Raw genomic sequence first — 17138 nt, forward strand, 5'->3', positions numbered from 1 at the left:
AAGATCGGGAAAAATTATTCGCGCCGTTGAAGTTTCTGTCGACGTTCGCATCAAGTGGAGTGATGAGTATCGTCACAGTGCCGTGAAATGCATAGTGTGTGTTCTGCATGAAAAAATAAATTCAGTCTTGCTGTCCTTCTGCAAACCAGTCCACACGATAACCAGTGTCATGATTGAAAGACCATCAAACTAATTAAAGTAGCTCCTCCAACGAACATCAAATTTCTAGCATCTCCTGTAAACTTCAGAAACGCAACTACACACATCATTCAGAGAAGCAGGAACACCTGATGAATATTCAGTGTGCAGGCCATAGGTATTTTTTGCACTAGAAAAAAAGTGGACAGTTCTGGTATGCGGCCAGGGAAAACTTTGATTCTCACTCACGCTAGGAAGTTGTACCTGTATGATTATGCGGCCAATTCTGGCATGTTTAGTTCAACGATCTCATCACAACCCAGCTCACGTACAAACCCGAGGGGGAAAAAAAACTCCAACCACTTGCTTCAGTTATCTTTGCTCTAGAGATTGCGTGGAAAAGGAGGATGAGCCGTCCATCTCACGGCACATGGTTGTGCATTTGTCTGACTCACAACACAATTTCCCTACGGAAAAGAAGAGACTAGGACATCAGAAAATTGCAGTAACCATGTAAGTACTCTTCAGTGGGGTTATAGGACCATTACTTGAAGGTGGCAAGTGGTGATCCTGCGGTCGTGAAGTAGTCAGAAAGATCGATATTCTGGTTGTCGTACATGCTCAGAAACGGATGAGCCTGGGTGTAGGAGCAAACGGATAGAAGAAATGGGTCAAGATCAGTGAGCTTTTGGAAGAACATACACATTGTGAAGCAGACAGAAATGTCCTTACTGATAGGAGTTGAGCATATGACCTATCTGGCGCATTTTTTTGCATACTGAAAATCCAGAAAGAAGAAATTAAGAAAACAGATATTAGCCTTCTTTTCGACACTGATATCCCGTAAGGGAAGGAAATCAATTTAGCTGTCCATGAAGATAAGAGAATAAAAATATGTATATCTGGAAGTTCAGATAATGTGTCCGCTACCAGAGAATCACTGATTGTTGCCGTGCGAATCACTACTCGACAAAGCAAAAGGTACAAAACCGACTACCATTATTTTGGTATCTAAGCTCACAGTTTAAATCTCAACAACTTGCAAATACTGCTCAAGTAACATTAATTAACAGGGGCAGAAGGGGGCAATGGAGAAGTACAAATACCACGCAGAAATGAATGAACAAAACTGTGGTGAAAACTTGTCTGATGGTGCAGAGGGTGGTGGTTGGTCGACAACAGCTTCAAGAAGTTCATAGAAGCTATCACAAGGAGGATATGGGAACTTGCCGGTGGCACATTCCAGCATAACTAGGCCCAAGCTCCAGATATCACTCATATAACCATGTTTCTGCCCACTGATTCTTTCTGGCTGTCAAGAGTATACATTTTAGATTGGTTAGCTGAAATTAAAATGCTGGACATCTTTTCATGCCACACTGGACGGCATATTTACATAAATTGAACAAACTTTCACCCACTGCCATGTAGTTAAATGTGCCAGTAAACATATCTCGCTGTGCAGAAGAATTAGAAATGATGGCACTAACACCAAAATCTGATATCTTTACTTCACCCATATGATTTATCAATGTATTCGATGGTTTGAGATCTCGGTGTATAATGCGCCTCTCGTGATGCAAGTACATCAGTCCTTTCAACACCTGCACAAGGAAGTTGTAACTATCAATTGAAAAGGTCTACTTAATCTTAAGGTGGCATTCCGGTAGCAAAAAAAATCACGTGGTTGCTTATGTGACATCTCACTGGCCTTCTTACAAACTGCAGCAAGGTAGGACTCTGGAATGGTTCCAACACCCTTCAGGAAATCAGCCAGAGATCCACCATCCATATACTCCAAAGCAATAGAAATAACACCATTGATATAGAAACACTGATAGCATGTGACAACATATTGACACTGCGTTGACAGGTTTATTTTCAACTCCTGAGCAATCTGCTTGCGGATGCTTTCCTGAACATTGAGCTGTATAACCTGAAGACATGACAATACACCAATGGAGGTGAAGACCCTTTGCAACATATGGGCAAAATGTTGGAAGGAAGGAACCAGTGAACCACACACATGAAGCACCAGATAATGTATGTTTCGGACAATACCTTCAGAGCAAAAAACTGTCCAGTCCATTTATGATGCACCAATTGCACGGTCCCGCTACTACCTTTCCCAATCTCTTTGATCGCATCCAGATCATCTATGCTTAACTCATGGTTCTCGGGCGGCTCTACAGGAGGAGCCTAGAGAAGTCGAGTATGTCAACAGAAAGAAGGCGAGACACAAATTAGATGAATGAAGAGCATGCCAGGTTAAGAACAATAATGTAATTAGACAACTCCCACAAGAAATGGTGCTAGACAGCACTCTTCCACTAGATACATCATTATTTACTTCAGTAACATACTGCATTTGCGGATATCCCACATGAAAATCACCTATGTATTCACCACCCAAAAGAAATAAAATAAAATGCTACATGGCCTACCTAGTATCATCTGTCCTAAATTGTTGTTCTGAATAAGAATACGAAACCCCTGTTCCATACCTACTAATCCAACCACACATCCCAATTTCTTAGTCTGTTCATGCCATCAATGAAATTATGAAAACCAATACAACTACCAATCTGCCAAGTGCAGCCCTACGTTCTTTTCTCCCGAGCGGAGGAATTTTTCATCTTGGGTGCTGGGTCGCGCTTTAGTGGCTTACCTTGCCTTCCTTGGTCTGCGGTATGATGCGGAAGCCATCCTTGTTGACGAGCAGGTCGCCGTCGCTGTACTTGGACGTCCCACTCCGGGTCCTGTCCCCGGCCCGCGCTGTAGACCAGCTGACCACAACCGGAGTGAAATAAAATCAATCAGCACGACTGCAAGAGCAACACGTCCAAGGAAAACAAACATTCGAAAGAAGAGGGATGACGGTTTGAGGCTACCAGAATTTGCCCATGGTGGCCTCGTGGGAGGGGAGTGTGATCTTGCCCGGCTTCTTCAGCGGTGGCGGCGGTGTATCGCTCCCTCGCCTGGGTGAGTGGATGGATGATTCTTCGTCCGCCTCGTCTTTGCTCTGCTTTTTCTCGAAATTGACATTTCCTTGCTGTCAAATTACACATTACAGTACCAGTTCAAATGTCTAGCATAGTTGGCAGATTCCGAATAGCCTTAGAATTAAAAGAATTCTAATTTTGATTCCTCAGTCACTATATCTTCGTGATCCCGAATAACTCTAACGGCACATTATTAAATTTCTCTTCGCGAGCTATAAAATCAATATATCTACAGCTTCCAAATTAAAAGATCAAAATGGACTACCCCTTGCACTACTGGAATCGACCTATACGCCGGGTGCCACGGACACTCGGCAAAGAGCCAATAACCGCCGGCAAAGCCTTTGCCGAGAGTTGCACTCGGCAAAGGCCACCCGGCATACACCTCTCAGGCAAGCAGGACTTTGCCGAGAGCCAAAACATGGACATTCATCAAACCCTTTGCCGAGTGTCAAACAACACCTCTCGACAAAATAAAGTGACTTCACGGACGGCAGATGGGGACGGCGGTTGCCACGTGTCGTCAGTTTGCCGAGAGTGGCCATCGGCAAAGAAATAACCAGGCACACACACCCTCCAGAGCCTAAGGCTTGAACGCAGATTTATCCGTTTCCATACTAGTCACTAATATATATTTATTTACCTCAAGAATATTACTTTCTAACTTCACCTCTATCCTACTAGCTACGTCCATAAGAGAGCATAAGAATAATTCAAAACAGTTGGAATGTGTAAATTACCCGTGTGTCATCTTCCATCTGCTGATCCTCTAAACCTGCCACTCTTTCCATCTTTATAGAACTTCCAAGTTAGTGCTCGCATAATTTTCCCAAGCAAATGCTTCGAGATTGACCGGCAACATCATATTATCATTAGTAGTCGGTGCCGTAGGGATTCCCACATTAGGCTCATTTCCCATCTCAAAAGTAGCAACTGGTAATGCTTAATGAAAAAGCAAAAAAAAAATATCATGTGCCTGCTTGCAGAGAGAGTATATATATAACTCAACACACCCCCAAGAATTAAACAACATAGCAATTACGCAAAGGAAACCGCTTTCCCTGGTCCACTGAGCGGCGAAACACGACACAAGCGAAAAGAAACAGCAAAGAATCAGCGCATGATGTCCCAATGTCTTGTTTGTCAGGAAAGTAATACGGTGGCTTCGCTTACGCATACCCCTGATGTTGTACGAAGATATATGTGCCTCAATTACGAAGAAAAGGAGGAATTAGTTTGTACTCCCTCTGTAAACGAAAGTAATGATCTAAAGATTCTTATATTAGTTTACAGAGGGGGTATAACAATAAAGCATGCTATTTTAGCACCTAACTTAGGTGCATAAGAAAAGAAGAGAGACAGGACCAGAAATTAGGCATGTTTTTCATGGTGTGCATGTTGCATGCCCAAGCCGTGTATGTGATTGATTGGAGGCAAGAAAATAGGGGAAGATGCATGTCGCTTGAGCAAGCATTGAAGGAAGAAAGAGTAAGAGAAAATAGGAGGTTGAAATCCAGGCTACGTGCAATCAGGGATTCTTTTCTGATTCGGCTGGCACAAGATCAAAGAGTCTGATTTGTAACTAGAAGCTGACGTCATGGACCGACGTATGCAACTAAACTAGATGGATTGCCGAAAAAGGGTTCCCCGCTTTATATTATATAAAGCAAACATCACCGAGTACAATCGAGATACCGAACAACGCACACACTGCACACACCCAAGGCAAGATACAATGGTGCCAGGCGAGAGGTGAACCGGACCAAAACGAAGCCAGGCCTCCAAAGCGGTGCCTCCAAGAAGGATGCGACCATGGAAAGCCGCCACCGCCCGATCAGCGAAGATCATGTTTTCACCCGGAGCAAGACGACAAGAGTGGAAACGCCACGACGGAGCCTCCAGGAAGGGTACGGCGACAACGGCCACCGCCACCGCCGGCCAGTCAAAGGACTGGACAAGTGGTGTACCCCGGCACTCACACTCCACCGTTGAACCTGAACTCCGCCAACCACCCGCAACCATGCCACCCACGCGGCCATGTTTGCCAGCCCGCATCTGAGACGCACGCTCCGCCCACAAACGTCGCGCCTCCCACCGCCAGAGCCGCCGCCCTGCAACCAGACAACCTACACAAAGGCCCCAGCTTTGGATCAACCGATGGCCCTCGACCGACGGAACCACCCGCAGACGCTCCGCTGGTAAACCTGAGCCAACCCGCCTACGGCCGAGGAAAGGGGGAGAAAGGGGAGCGGACGAATCCGGACCGGCAAATCGTGTCGGCGACGGGTGACGCGACCGCATCGAGGCCACCCATCCCTCCAACCAAGCTCCGTGCCAAACACGGGGAAAGGGGAAGAAGGAGGAGCGGACGCATCCGGACCGGCAAACCGTGCCGGCGACAGGTGGCGCGACCGCATTGAGGCCACCTATCCCTCCTACCAAGCTCCCCCGCGAGCACCCCCATGTCGCCCCACCATGGTAGCTGACACACATCTCCGCGAGGCCATCGGCAACCGCGTGCCCGCCGACGAGGGAGACCAAATCAACCCACATCTGCAGCCATGAAAGCTCACCGGAGATGCCTCCTCCCGCCGTCCGCCGACGTCCGAGCGCCAGACCAGGAAGAATCCGACGCGGACTCGACCAACACGCCCCGCCAGCCACCACCACTGCGCCGCCACCCCCACCAGCCCGAAGCCAGGGTAGGGGCGGCCGCCCGTAGATCCTTGTCGCCCGCGACCCACACCACCGCAGCGCCCAGCCAGGAGTCGGCCCAGGCCACTGGAACCCGTCACCGACGCCCTGCCTCGACACAACCGCCGTCACGCCAGATCCACCCGCCGCCAGGACCGCCCGCACCAGCCGCTCGCCGCCCCCGCTGCTCCACGCACCGGCGCGCCCTCCGACGCCCAGCCCGTCACGCCACCGCCACACGCAGCGCCATCACCACGCCTCCGCGCCGCCTCGCCCCGGGATAGCGAGGCACCCCGATCCAGCCGCGTCAGCCCGCGCCAAGGCCACTGGGAGGGGGAACGAGGAGGCCTCGCCGCCGCCGCCGCCGGCCAGGCTTCGCCCGGCCGCGCCCTCTGGCGGCGGCGAGGGAGGAGGAGGGGGCGGGGAAAGAGTTGGCGGCGGCGCGGTAGGGTTTCCTCCCGTCGCCTCGTGGGGGGCGAGCGGGAGGGAGGGTGGGGAAAGGTTCACCCCAATACACGATATTTTGAGCACAGAGCTATTGCTGAGGGTAACTAGATGGATTTGCTACAGTTACCTGCTTCCGCTCAAGCCTCAATCTCTAGCAAGTCACCAATTGGAGAGAATTAATCGTTTCCGAATTGGTAGTTCGTGACAAATTTTATATCACATAGACCAAGCTGCTTAGTTTTCTCTTGAAGAGCCTCCCAAATACCACCAAGTGGATGAATAACTTGATGGCGAAACATTTATATTACACCCAGTTGACAGAAAATGTACCTGGAACATGCAGGCGCGAAGAGGGATCCGGTGACCATGGAATCCTGATTGATTATTACAGCAACCATTAGCTTCGTTAGAACATATAAGAATTATATCAGGTTAACTGAAGAAGAAGTCGATGTTTCTCTTATAAAAATATTTTCTTTATTGAGGCCTCCGCGCCACGTGGGTGCACTCAGCCCAATAAAAGTTGAAGTAAAGGATGGCATATTTCCTTGTCTTTCCAAGGAACATTGGTAGTACCTTTTATCAGCCGATCGCCTCTTTAATCTCTCACCGTATTTATCTGGCTCTTGTTCCTCCAGAATTTCATCTGATTCCTGCTCCAGATTCCTATATGGCTCATCTTCCTTAAGAACCTCATCTGAGTCGTGCTCCAGATTCCTATATGGTTTTTGTTCCCCCAGAGTATTGTCTGATGGCATGTTGATTATAGGATTGCTCGGATGGTTACTAATGAAGGTCATTAAGGCATACTCTAAATCAGCAGCTGACCCCCCAAATTTTGTCCAGATCTCTTTAAGGCCTGGCATATGCTCGATGCTGGTTCGGAGACTAATGGATGTCCATCTTTCTCAACAACCCGATGAATTGCGCTGGAAACTGACTAGGTCTGGAGAATTCACGGTTAAATCAATGTATATTGATGTAATTAATTCGAGCTCCATTCCTACTTCCAAGCATGTTTGGGATGTCAAAGTTCCTCTGAAAATAAAAGTGTTTATGTGGTTTGTCCATAAACAGGTTATTTTAACCAAGGATAACTTGATTAAGCGTAATTGGAGAGGACCTACGAGGTGTAGCTTCTGTGATCGGGACGAGACGATCAAACATCTCTTTTTTGATTGCCCGCTTGCCAGAGTACTTTGGCGGACAGTTCACATTGCTTTTAATATTACTCCACCGAATTCTGTCACTACGTTATTTGGGGCATGGCTCACTGGGATTGAGCCTGAATTAACGAAACATATTCGTGTTGGAGTTTGCGCTATGTTGTGGACTATCTGGACTTGCAGAAATGATTTGGTTTTTAACAGAACATCACGTATTCATTTTTTGCAGGTTATTTTCCGTGCCACGGCCATGATCCGTTCATGGTCGCTACTCACTCCGATGGCGGCCAGGGAGCATTTGGTTACTGGATCTATCCGCTGGGAGATGGTAACTCGGGATATCTTCAACCGGTTTGGATGGCGGTCATGTAATAGGATAGGCAATTAGTTTACCTATCTATCTTTAGTCAGCCGGTTGTGGCATCTTATCTTGGCTAGTCTGTGTGTCCAGCCTCTTTTGCTCTGTGTGAGCTGTCTTTTTATTACTTCTCAGTCGGAGACCTTGGAACCTTGTTGGAACCTTTTATTTCGTTAATAAGATGGCCGTATGCATCACTCTGATGCAGAGGCCGGGGAGATCCCCCTTTTCGGGAAAAAAAAATATGCTCGATGCTGGTAACTGCAAAGCCATCTTTCTCCAATGAGGGAATAGAATCAAAAACTAACTTAAGCTTCCAGAGATTACGCATTGCACCCTCCACAAATTTTATCCAAGCTATGCCACTTGTGAACCTCAAAAATACTTGAGAACTGAGAACCCGGCCTTGTCGAATATGATTTTGTCGTAGGGCGCCTTCTCCACATACAGGGACAGAGCAGTGAGGGCAGGCAATGTTCTGAGAATACCAACACTATTGGACAATAGTTCCTGTACGGTAATCTTCAAAATTCTTAGCTTGCCATGTTTATCAATCCACAGAGGAATTCGTGGGAATATGATACGGCTATGTGGTGAAAACTCAAATCTCTGGAGAAGTGGGGGTGCCAGGAGATCCCACGAAAGGGTGACATCTGAAGCACCACGAGCATTTTTAGCCATTGAGCCATGAGCCACTACTACAGTTTTCAGGTTACCATGCCCTCCAATTAAGGATAAAATAGAACCCATGCTTCTATTCAGATGGTCAGAAGAATGTGTAGAAAATCTGGTTAGATGAAGATCCTGCAGGGCATGCAGCTTTCGTACTCTCTCCACACCGGGAGACATCCTTCTGTTAATCCAATCCGGCAGATTTTTATCAACAGGAAGACCAAGGTGTAACAAGTTTGGAAAATGGATATCTCGTGGGACACAAGCAACTATTACATCCATAATATCCAAGATTTCCAAACATTGTAGCACATGGTTTGGCAGTTTTATGCAGACATTACCTGCAATCTTCAAATATCTCAGTTGAAACATTTTTGAAATCCCAGTGAGGTCTACAGGGCTGTCGTCATCGCCAGTATGACTGAGTAGTTGCAGGTTCAGGACACGAAGAAGCTTGAACTCTGTAATACAAGGCATAGAGTTGACTAATCCAAAAAACCTAAGTGACCGAACTTGTGACTTTGTGATGTTTGCTGGTGTCTTGGCATATCTCGCATCGCCAAAGAGGAGAGACAGTCGACGGACCTTTTGAGAGAGTGAAACATTCTTCCGGCTGTAGTCTATTGCCACAATGAAATTCTCTTCTGCAGACTTGTGTGCAATAAGATCATGTACCATGTCATGCACTGCATAGGACAACACCTCATTGTTGTAGTTCACACATATCGGCTGGATGAATCTTCTCCCAACAAGTTGATCCAGATAGCTTTCAGCAACTTCATCAATGTCTTGCCCTTCTGTTGTGTAGATCAAACCTTCAGCTACCCATTGCTTCACCAGATCATCCTTTTAGAACACATAGCCCTCTGGATACATACTAAGATAAAGCAAACATGTCTTCAAATATTGAGGAAGATTGTTGAAACTCAAATTCAGTGCTTGTCTTGTTCTTTCTGATGCCGAAAAACAAGAGCTAAACGACTGCTGAATGCACATTAATAGATCAATTGTCATGGCAGGCTGGCTTGATAAAAGACTAGATATGCTCACTGTAGCTAGTGGCAAACCATCACATGTTTCAACAATTTCATTTAGAACCTCTTTGAACTGTTCAGGACAATCACATTCGGAGCCAAAAAGTCTGTTAAAGAAAAGCTTTCTAGAGTGATCATCATCTAGGTGTTTCATCTCAAAAACATACTCTGACTGATAACTGCAACAGGTTAATGCAATGTCTTCGATCTGTGTGGTTGTTATTATTCTGCTACCATGACTACCCTTTGGAAAAGCATGATTAATAATATCCCACACTGATGCAGCCCATACATCATCAATGATAATTAAATACCTGCATGCTAATAATTAACTCACATTAGAGAACATGGGATTTTCGATATATCTTGAATGAAGAAATAAAAAAGCACTACCTTTTATCTTGCAGATATTGCATGATATTTTGAATGAGTTCAGTTTCCTTATAATATTGTGGGGGATGCTGCCGCTGAAGTTGCGATAGCATGTCAAAGAAAATTCTCTTCGTATCAGGTTTCTTGGACACTCGAATGAAAGCTCGACAACTATATTGCTTCCTAAATCTGTTGTACAACACTCTAGCAACTGTAGTTTTACCAAGACAAGCAGATCCAAGAATAGATAGCACCTTGAGCTGCTTGTCCCCATCGTTAGCCAGTGAGTTGATAAATTTGTTCATCCGGCCATCGATTACTATGTCGGAAGCTTCTTCATACCGCCTTGGAATAGGCATAGGGCCAAGGGACACAAACCTACGCGTTATGTTGTTGCAAGAATGGAGATCGTACCTCCGATGCCGTTCAATCGCCTCCTGGACATACATCCTGAATTCTAATAGAGTTTCAGCACCAATGACCTGAGTCTTGGGAGTCTTGACACGACGGAACCATTTGCGGAGGGATATGGTGGTCTTGGTGTTGTTGGTAACAAGGGAGGGGTCTTCAGGCGGCACAAATAATAAATTGTCGATGTAATCCTCCATGTCGTAAGACAAGTCACGCGCCTCATTCATCCAGCACTTGGCAGTCGGAGGAGGATCCTCCCCCTCTGACAGGTTATCAAGGTAGGAGCTCATCGTTTCAACGTCATCTTTGAGGAGGTGCGTCTCATCCTTGACTCTCTTGGAGGAGCATCCCTGAGGGGATGAAGGATCTAGCAACATGTCCAACTTCCCAATAAGAGCTCTCATGGCACCCAGCGAAGCACTGATAGGGGCCCCTGTCTCCTTGACATTCTCATTGCCTCCATCTCAGATCGGAACATCTAAACACACACAACAAAGGTACAATTAGTCAATGAATACTGTCGCTTAATTAACAATATGAAGGGTGTGTCAGTTGTAACACCGTGAAAGGTGTGGACCAAGTTTACAGATCTACAAAGATCTACGAAAATATATGTCATAATGAATCTAATGAGGTAAATTTGGTTTTGTAGATGTTGCTATATTTTTATATAGACTTCGTCAAACTTAGAGAAGCTTGACTTAAGACAATCCATGAACTTCAATTATTTTAGAACGGAGGGAGTAGTACAGAACAACCCATCACCGGAAGCACAGCGAACGGGGCATACCGAGTGAGGTACACCCCCATCTCTGGCGGGTCCGCAAGAACACTGCCACAGATGAGCCTCTGTGGAACAACTACCTCTGGACTGAAAACACCTCTGATGGTTCTTCAAAAAGGTCCACAAGCCCATGGAAGTTCCAGCTCATAATTGGGTATCGAGTGCCATCCATATGAGCACCATTATCCGCGGTATGTGACGTAGAAGACGCACACCGGCTGGACATCCTCTGCATTCAAGAAACAAAGCATGAGTCTTGGTCGCAGCAGCTTGTGCGCGAGGTTGGCGGACCTTGACTATCTATGTGTGTGGTGCTGCCGGCCGCGGCCATCTGCTGTGGGGCGTCGATCTTCTGGGATAATTTAGTTCTGTAGTCTCCCACTGCATCCGGCCCTACTCCATCACGGCAAAAGTAACATTAGTTCCTTCGACTAGTTTTTGGTCAAGTATCGTCTACAGACCCACGGACCACGCCACAAAAGATGGTTTCCTCGGTGAATTAGATAGAGCAGACCGCCGCCCCCCCCCCCCCAGCGGCGAGCCATGGCTCATCAATGGTGATTTCAACACCATCTACGAATCTAGGGACAAAAAGAATCTCAACTTAAACCGACAAATCATGGGTAGGTTTAGAGCGGCGACCGACACGGCAGCGCTTAGGGAAATTAGGTGCAAGTACAGGTGCTTGACATGGAGTAACGAAAGCTGAAAGGTGTAATTCACCGTATATTTATCATACACACAGTTACACATATATATACACATGAGCTACAACAGACGAGGCCGCCCGAGAGGGAGATCGTGCGCAACGGACGCACGCCCTGTGTGCGACGTGCGCGGCGTGTTCGGTCCACCGCAGGACTCGGTCAGGTGGGCACAACGGGCGTCTTCCAACAGCCCCCCGCAGTCGAAACGGGGTCGTCGACGACGTTGAGGCTGGACCGGAACTCGGTGAAGATGCTCGTGGGCAGCCCCTTGGTGAAGATGTCGGCGAACTGCGAGGTTGTTGGAACGTGCAGGACGCGGACATCGCCGAAGGCGACGCGATCCGGATGAAGTGAAGATCGATCTCCACATGCTTGGTACGCTGGTGTTGTACAGGGTTGGAGGAGAGATACACCGCGGACACATTGTCGCAGTAGACGACGGTGGCGCGTGCCGGCGGACGCCCGACCTCATGTAGGAGTTGCCGGAGCCAACACGATTCGGCGACGGCGTTGGCGACGGCTCGATACTCCGCCTCCGAACTGGACCGCGACACCGTGGTTTGTCGCTTCGAGGACCAGGACACAAGGTTGTCCCCAATGTACATGCAGTAGCCGGACGTCGACCGGCGTGTGTAGGGGCACCCGGCCCAGTCAGCATCAGTGTAGGTGACGAGTTGCGATGAGGCAGACGGGCGGAGGTGAAGGCCGAGATGGGAGGTGCCGCGAAGATAGCGCAAGATCCTCTTAAGCAGGGCGACATGCGGGGCGCGCGGCGAGTGCATGACGAGACATACTTGCTGCACAGCGTAGGCTATGTCAGGGCGAGTGAGTGTGGGGTATTGTAGGGCACCAGCGAGGCTGCGAAAGAGCGAGGGATCGGGAGCCGGAGGACCCTCGGTGGCGGAGAGCTTTGCTTTGGTGTCGACCGGAGTAGCGACGGGTTTGCAGTTTAGCATGGAGGCGCGGTCGAGGATCTCAAGCGTGTACTGCTGCTGCGAGAGAAACAAACCGGCGGCACTGCGCTGTACATTGATGCCGAGGAAGTGGTGAAGCGCGCCGAGGTTTGTCATGGAGAACTCCGATGTGAGAGCAGTGGTGATGGAGGTGAGCAGCGCGGCAGTGCTAGCTGTGAGAATTATGTCGTCCACGTAGAGAAGAAGATACGCCACCGCGGCCCCGCGGCGGAGGATGAAGAGAGACGAGTCACACTTGGACGCCACGAAGCCGAGCGACGCAAGGAACGTGGTGAACCGCTGAAATCACGCCCGCGGAGCCTGTTTAAGCCCATACAAGGACTTGTGAAGCTTGCACACGGCGGAGGGGCGTGCGGTGTCGACGAAGCCAGCAGGTTGCTGACTGTAGACGACCTCGTCGAGGGTGCCATGGAGGAAGGCGTTCTTGACGTCGAGTTGGTTTATGGCCCAGTTGTTGCTGACGGCGAGGGCGAGGATGACGCGGATGGTGGCCGGCTTCACCATGGGGCTGAAAGTCTCCCCGTAGTTGACGCCGGGCTGCTGCGTGAACCCGCGAAGAACCCACCGCGCCTTGTACCGAGCCAACGAACCGTCCGGATGTAGCTTGTGGCGGAACACCCACTTGCCGGTCACCAAGTTTCACACCTGCAGGGCAAGCAACCAAAGACCACGTTTTGTTGTCCAACAAAGCATTAAACTCTTCAAGCATTGCATTGTACCAGTTTGGGTCTTTGAGAGCATGTTTGTAAGTAGGTGGGATGGGAGAAATGGGGCCGGTAGTGGTAGAGATAGTCATGAGTTTCTTAGGTTGAAGGAAGCCCGACTTGGCTCGGGTGCGCATGCGGTGAAGGTTGTGAGGTGGTGGGACGGGAACAGCACGCGGCGGGAGCGTAACAGCTGGTGGAGGCGGCGTGTGCACGGGCGAGGCTGGTGCATGGTGCGGTTGTTGGAAATATGCCCTAGAGGCAATAATAAATAGGTTATTATTATATTTCCTTGTTCATGATAATCGTTTATTATCCATGCTAGAATTGTATTGATAGGAAACTCAGATACATGTGTGGATACATAGACAACACCATGTCCCTAGTAAGCCTCTAGGAGACTAGCTCGTTGATCAATAGATGGTTACGGTTTCCTGACCATGGACATTGGATGTCGTTGATAACGGGATCACATCATTAGGAGAATGATGTGATGGACAAGACCCAATCCTAAGCCTAGCACAAGATCGTGTAGTTCGTTTGCTCAGAGCTTTTCTAATGTCAAGTATCACTTCCTTAGACCATGAGATTGTGCAACTCCCGGATACCGTAGGAATGCTTTGGGTGTGCCAAACGTCACAACGTAACTGGGTGGCTATAAAGGTGCACTACGGGTATCTCCGAAAGTGTCTGTTGGGTTGGCACGAATGGAGACTGGGATTTGTCACTCCGTGTAAACGGAGAGGTATCTCTGGGCCCACTCGGTAGGACATCATCATAATGTGCACAATGTGACCAAGGAGTTGATCACGGGATGATGTGAGTTACGGAACGAGTAAAGAGACTTGCCGGTAACGAGATTGAACAAGGTATAAGGATACCGACGATCGAATCTCGGGCAAGTAACATACCGATAGACAAAGGGAATTGAATACGGGATTGATTGAATCCCCGACATCGTGGTTCATCCGATGAGATCATCGTGGAACATGTGGGAGCCAACATGGGTATCCAGATCCCGCTGTTGGTTATTGACCGGAGAACGTCTCGGTCATGTCTGCATGGTTCCCGAACCCGTAGGGTCTACACACTTAAGGTTCGATGACGCTAGGGTTATAGGGAAAGCATGTACGTGGTTACCGAATGTTGTTCGGAGTCCCGGATGAGATCCCGGACGTCACGAGGAGTTCCGGAATGGTCCGGAGGTAAAGATTTATATATGGAAAGTTGTTGTTCGGGTTCCGGGAAAAGTTCGGGTTTTTTCGGTATTGTACCGGGAAGCTTCCAGAAGATTCCGGAGGATTCCGGAGGGGTCCGGAGGTCCGGAAAATGTTCCACCATGTCCAATACAGTAGCATGGGCTGTAAGGGGGCGCCCTAGCCTTAATGGGCCAGGGGAACCAGCCCCCCCAAGGCCCATGCGCATGGGAGAGGGGAAACCCTAAGGGGGAGGGCCTCCACTTGACTTGGGAGGCACTCTTCCCCCCTTTGGCCGCCCCCCAAGCCCCATCTAGGGCTGGCCGCACCCCTTGAGGGGGGAAACCCTAGATGGGGGCGCAGCCCTCCCCCTCCCCTATATATATTGAGGTTTTGGAGCTGCCATAGACATGAGAACGTCTCCTTTTGGTGCAGCCCTACCCCTCTCCCTCCTCCTCCTCTCCCGCGGTGCTTGGCGAAGCCCTGCGGGATTGCCACGCTCCTCCACCACCACCATGCCGTCGTGTTGCTGCTGGATGGAGTCTTCCCAACCTCTCCCTCTCTCCTTGCTGGATCAAGGCGTGGGAGACGTCACCGGGCTGCACGTGTGTTGAACGCGGAGGCACCGTTCTTTCGGTGCTTAGATCGGAATCAACCGCGATCTGAATCGCTACGAGTACGACTCCCTCATCCGCGTTCTTGCAACGCTTCCGCATCGCGATCTACAAGGGTATGTAGATTCACTCCCCTTCCCCTCGTTGCTAGATTACTCCATAGATTGATCTTGGTGATGCGTAGAAAATTTTGAATTTCTGCTACGTTCCCCAACAGTGGCATCATGAGCTAGGTCTATGCGTAGTTTCTATGCACGAGTAGAACACAAAGTAGTTGTGGGCGTTGATGTTGCCAATTCTTCTTGCCGCTACTAGTCTTATCTTGTTTCGGCGGCATTGTGGGATGAAGCGGCCCGGACCGACCTTACACGTACGCTTACGTGAGACAGGTTCCACCGACTGACATGCACAAGTTGCATAAGGTGGCTAGCGGGTGTCTGTCTCTCCTACTTTAGTCGGAACGGATTCGATGAAAAGGGTCCTTATGAAGGGTAAATAGAAATTGGCAAATCACGTTGTGGTCATACGTAGGTAAGAAAACGTTCTTGCTAGAAACCTACAAACCACGTAAAAACTTGCAACAACAATTAGAGGACGTCTAACTTGTTTTTGCAGCAAGTGCTATGTGATGTGATATGGCCAGAAGATATGATGAATGATATATGTGATGTATGAGATTGATCATATTCTTGTAATAGGGATCACGACTTGCATGTCGATGAGTATGACAACCGGCAGGAGCCATAGGAGTTGTCTTTATTTTTGTATGACCTGCGTGTCATTGAATAACGCCATGTAAATTACTTTACTTTATTGCTAAGCGCGTTAGCCATAGAAGTAGAAGTAATCGTTGGTGTGACAACTTCAAGAAGACACAATGATGGAGATCATGATGATGGAGATCATGGTGTCATGCCGGTGACAAAGATGATCATGGTGCCCCGAAGATGGAGATCAAAGGAGCAAAATGATATTGGCCATATCATGTCACTATTTGATTGCATGTGATGTTTATCATGTTATGCATCTTATTTGCTTAGAACGACGGTAGTAAGTAAGATGATCCCTCACTAAAAATTTCAAGAGACGTGTTCCCCCTAACTGTGCACCGTTGCGAAGGTTCGTTGTTTCGAAGCACCACGTGATGATCGGGTGTGATAGATTCTAACGTTCGAATACAACGGGTGTTGACGAGCCTAGCATGTACAGACATGGCCTCGGAACACAAGCAAAAACACTTAGGTTGACTTGACGAGCCTAGCATGTACAGACATGGCCTCGGAACACAAGAGACCGAAAGGTCGAACATGAGTCGTATAGGAGATACGATCAACATGGAGATGTTCACCGATCTTGACTAGTCCGTCTCACGTGATGATCGGACACGGCCTAGTTAAACTCGGATCATGTTTCACTTAGATGACTAGAGGGATGTCTATCTGAGTGGGAGTTCATAATCAGATGAACTTCATTATCATGAACATAGTCAAATAGGTATTTGCAAATTATGTCATAGCTTGCGCTTTAGTTCTACTGGTTAAGATATGTTCCTAGAGAAAATTTAGTTGAAAGTTGGTAGTAGCAATTATGCGGACTGGGTCCGTAAACTGAGGATTGTCCTCATTACTGCACAGAAGGCTTATGTCCTTAATGCACCGCTCGGTGTGCTGAACCTCAGCGTCGTCTGTAGATGTTACAAAACATCTGACATACATGTTTTGATAACTACGTGATAGTTCGGTGCGGTTTAGAATTGTGGCACCAAAGACGTTCTTGAAACGTCGCAGAACATGTGAGATGTTCCGAAGACTGGAATTGGGATTTCAGACTAGTGCCCACGTCAAGAGGTATGAGACCTCTGACAA

The 17138-nt window shown here is 48.3% G+C and overlaps 1 pseudogene; it reads right to left on the bottom strand.

Annotated features, from left to right (window-relative positions):
- Positions 1-682: 682 nt before the first annotated feature.
- Positions 683-11409, bottom strand: LOC123166645 (disease resistance protein RGA5-like; annotated as a pseudogene).
- Positions 11410-17138: the final 5729 nt, after the last annotated feature.

The sequence above is a fragment of the Triticum aestivum genome, chromosome 7D (genome assembly GCF_018294505.1).
Source record: "Triticum aestivum cultivar Chinese Spring chromosome 7D, IWGSC CS RefSeq v2.1, whole genome shotgun sequence".
Taxonomy (NCBI): domain Eukaryota; kingdom Viridiplantae; phylum Streptophyta; class Magnoliopsida; order Poales; family Poaceae; genus Triticum; species Triticum aestivum.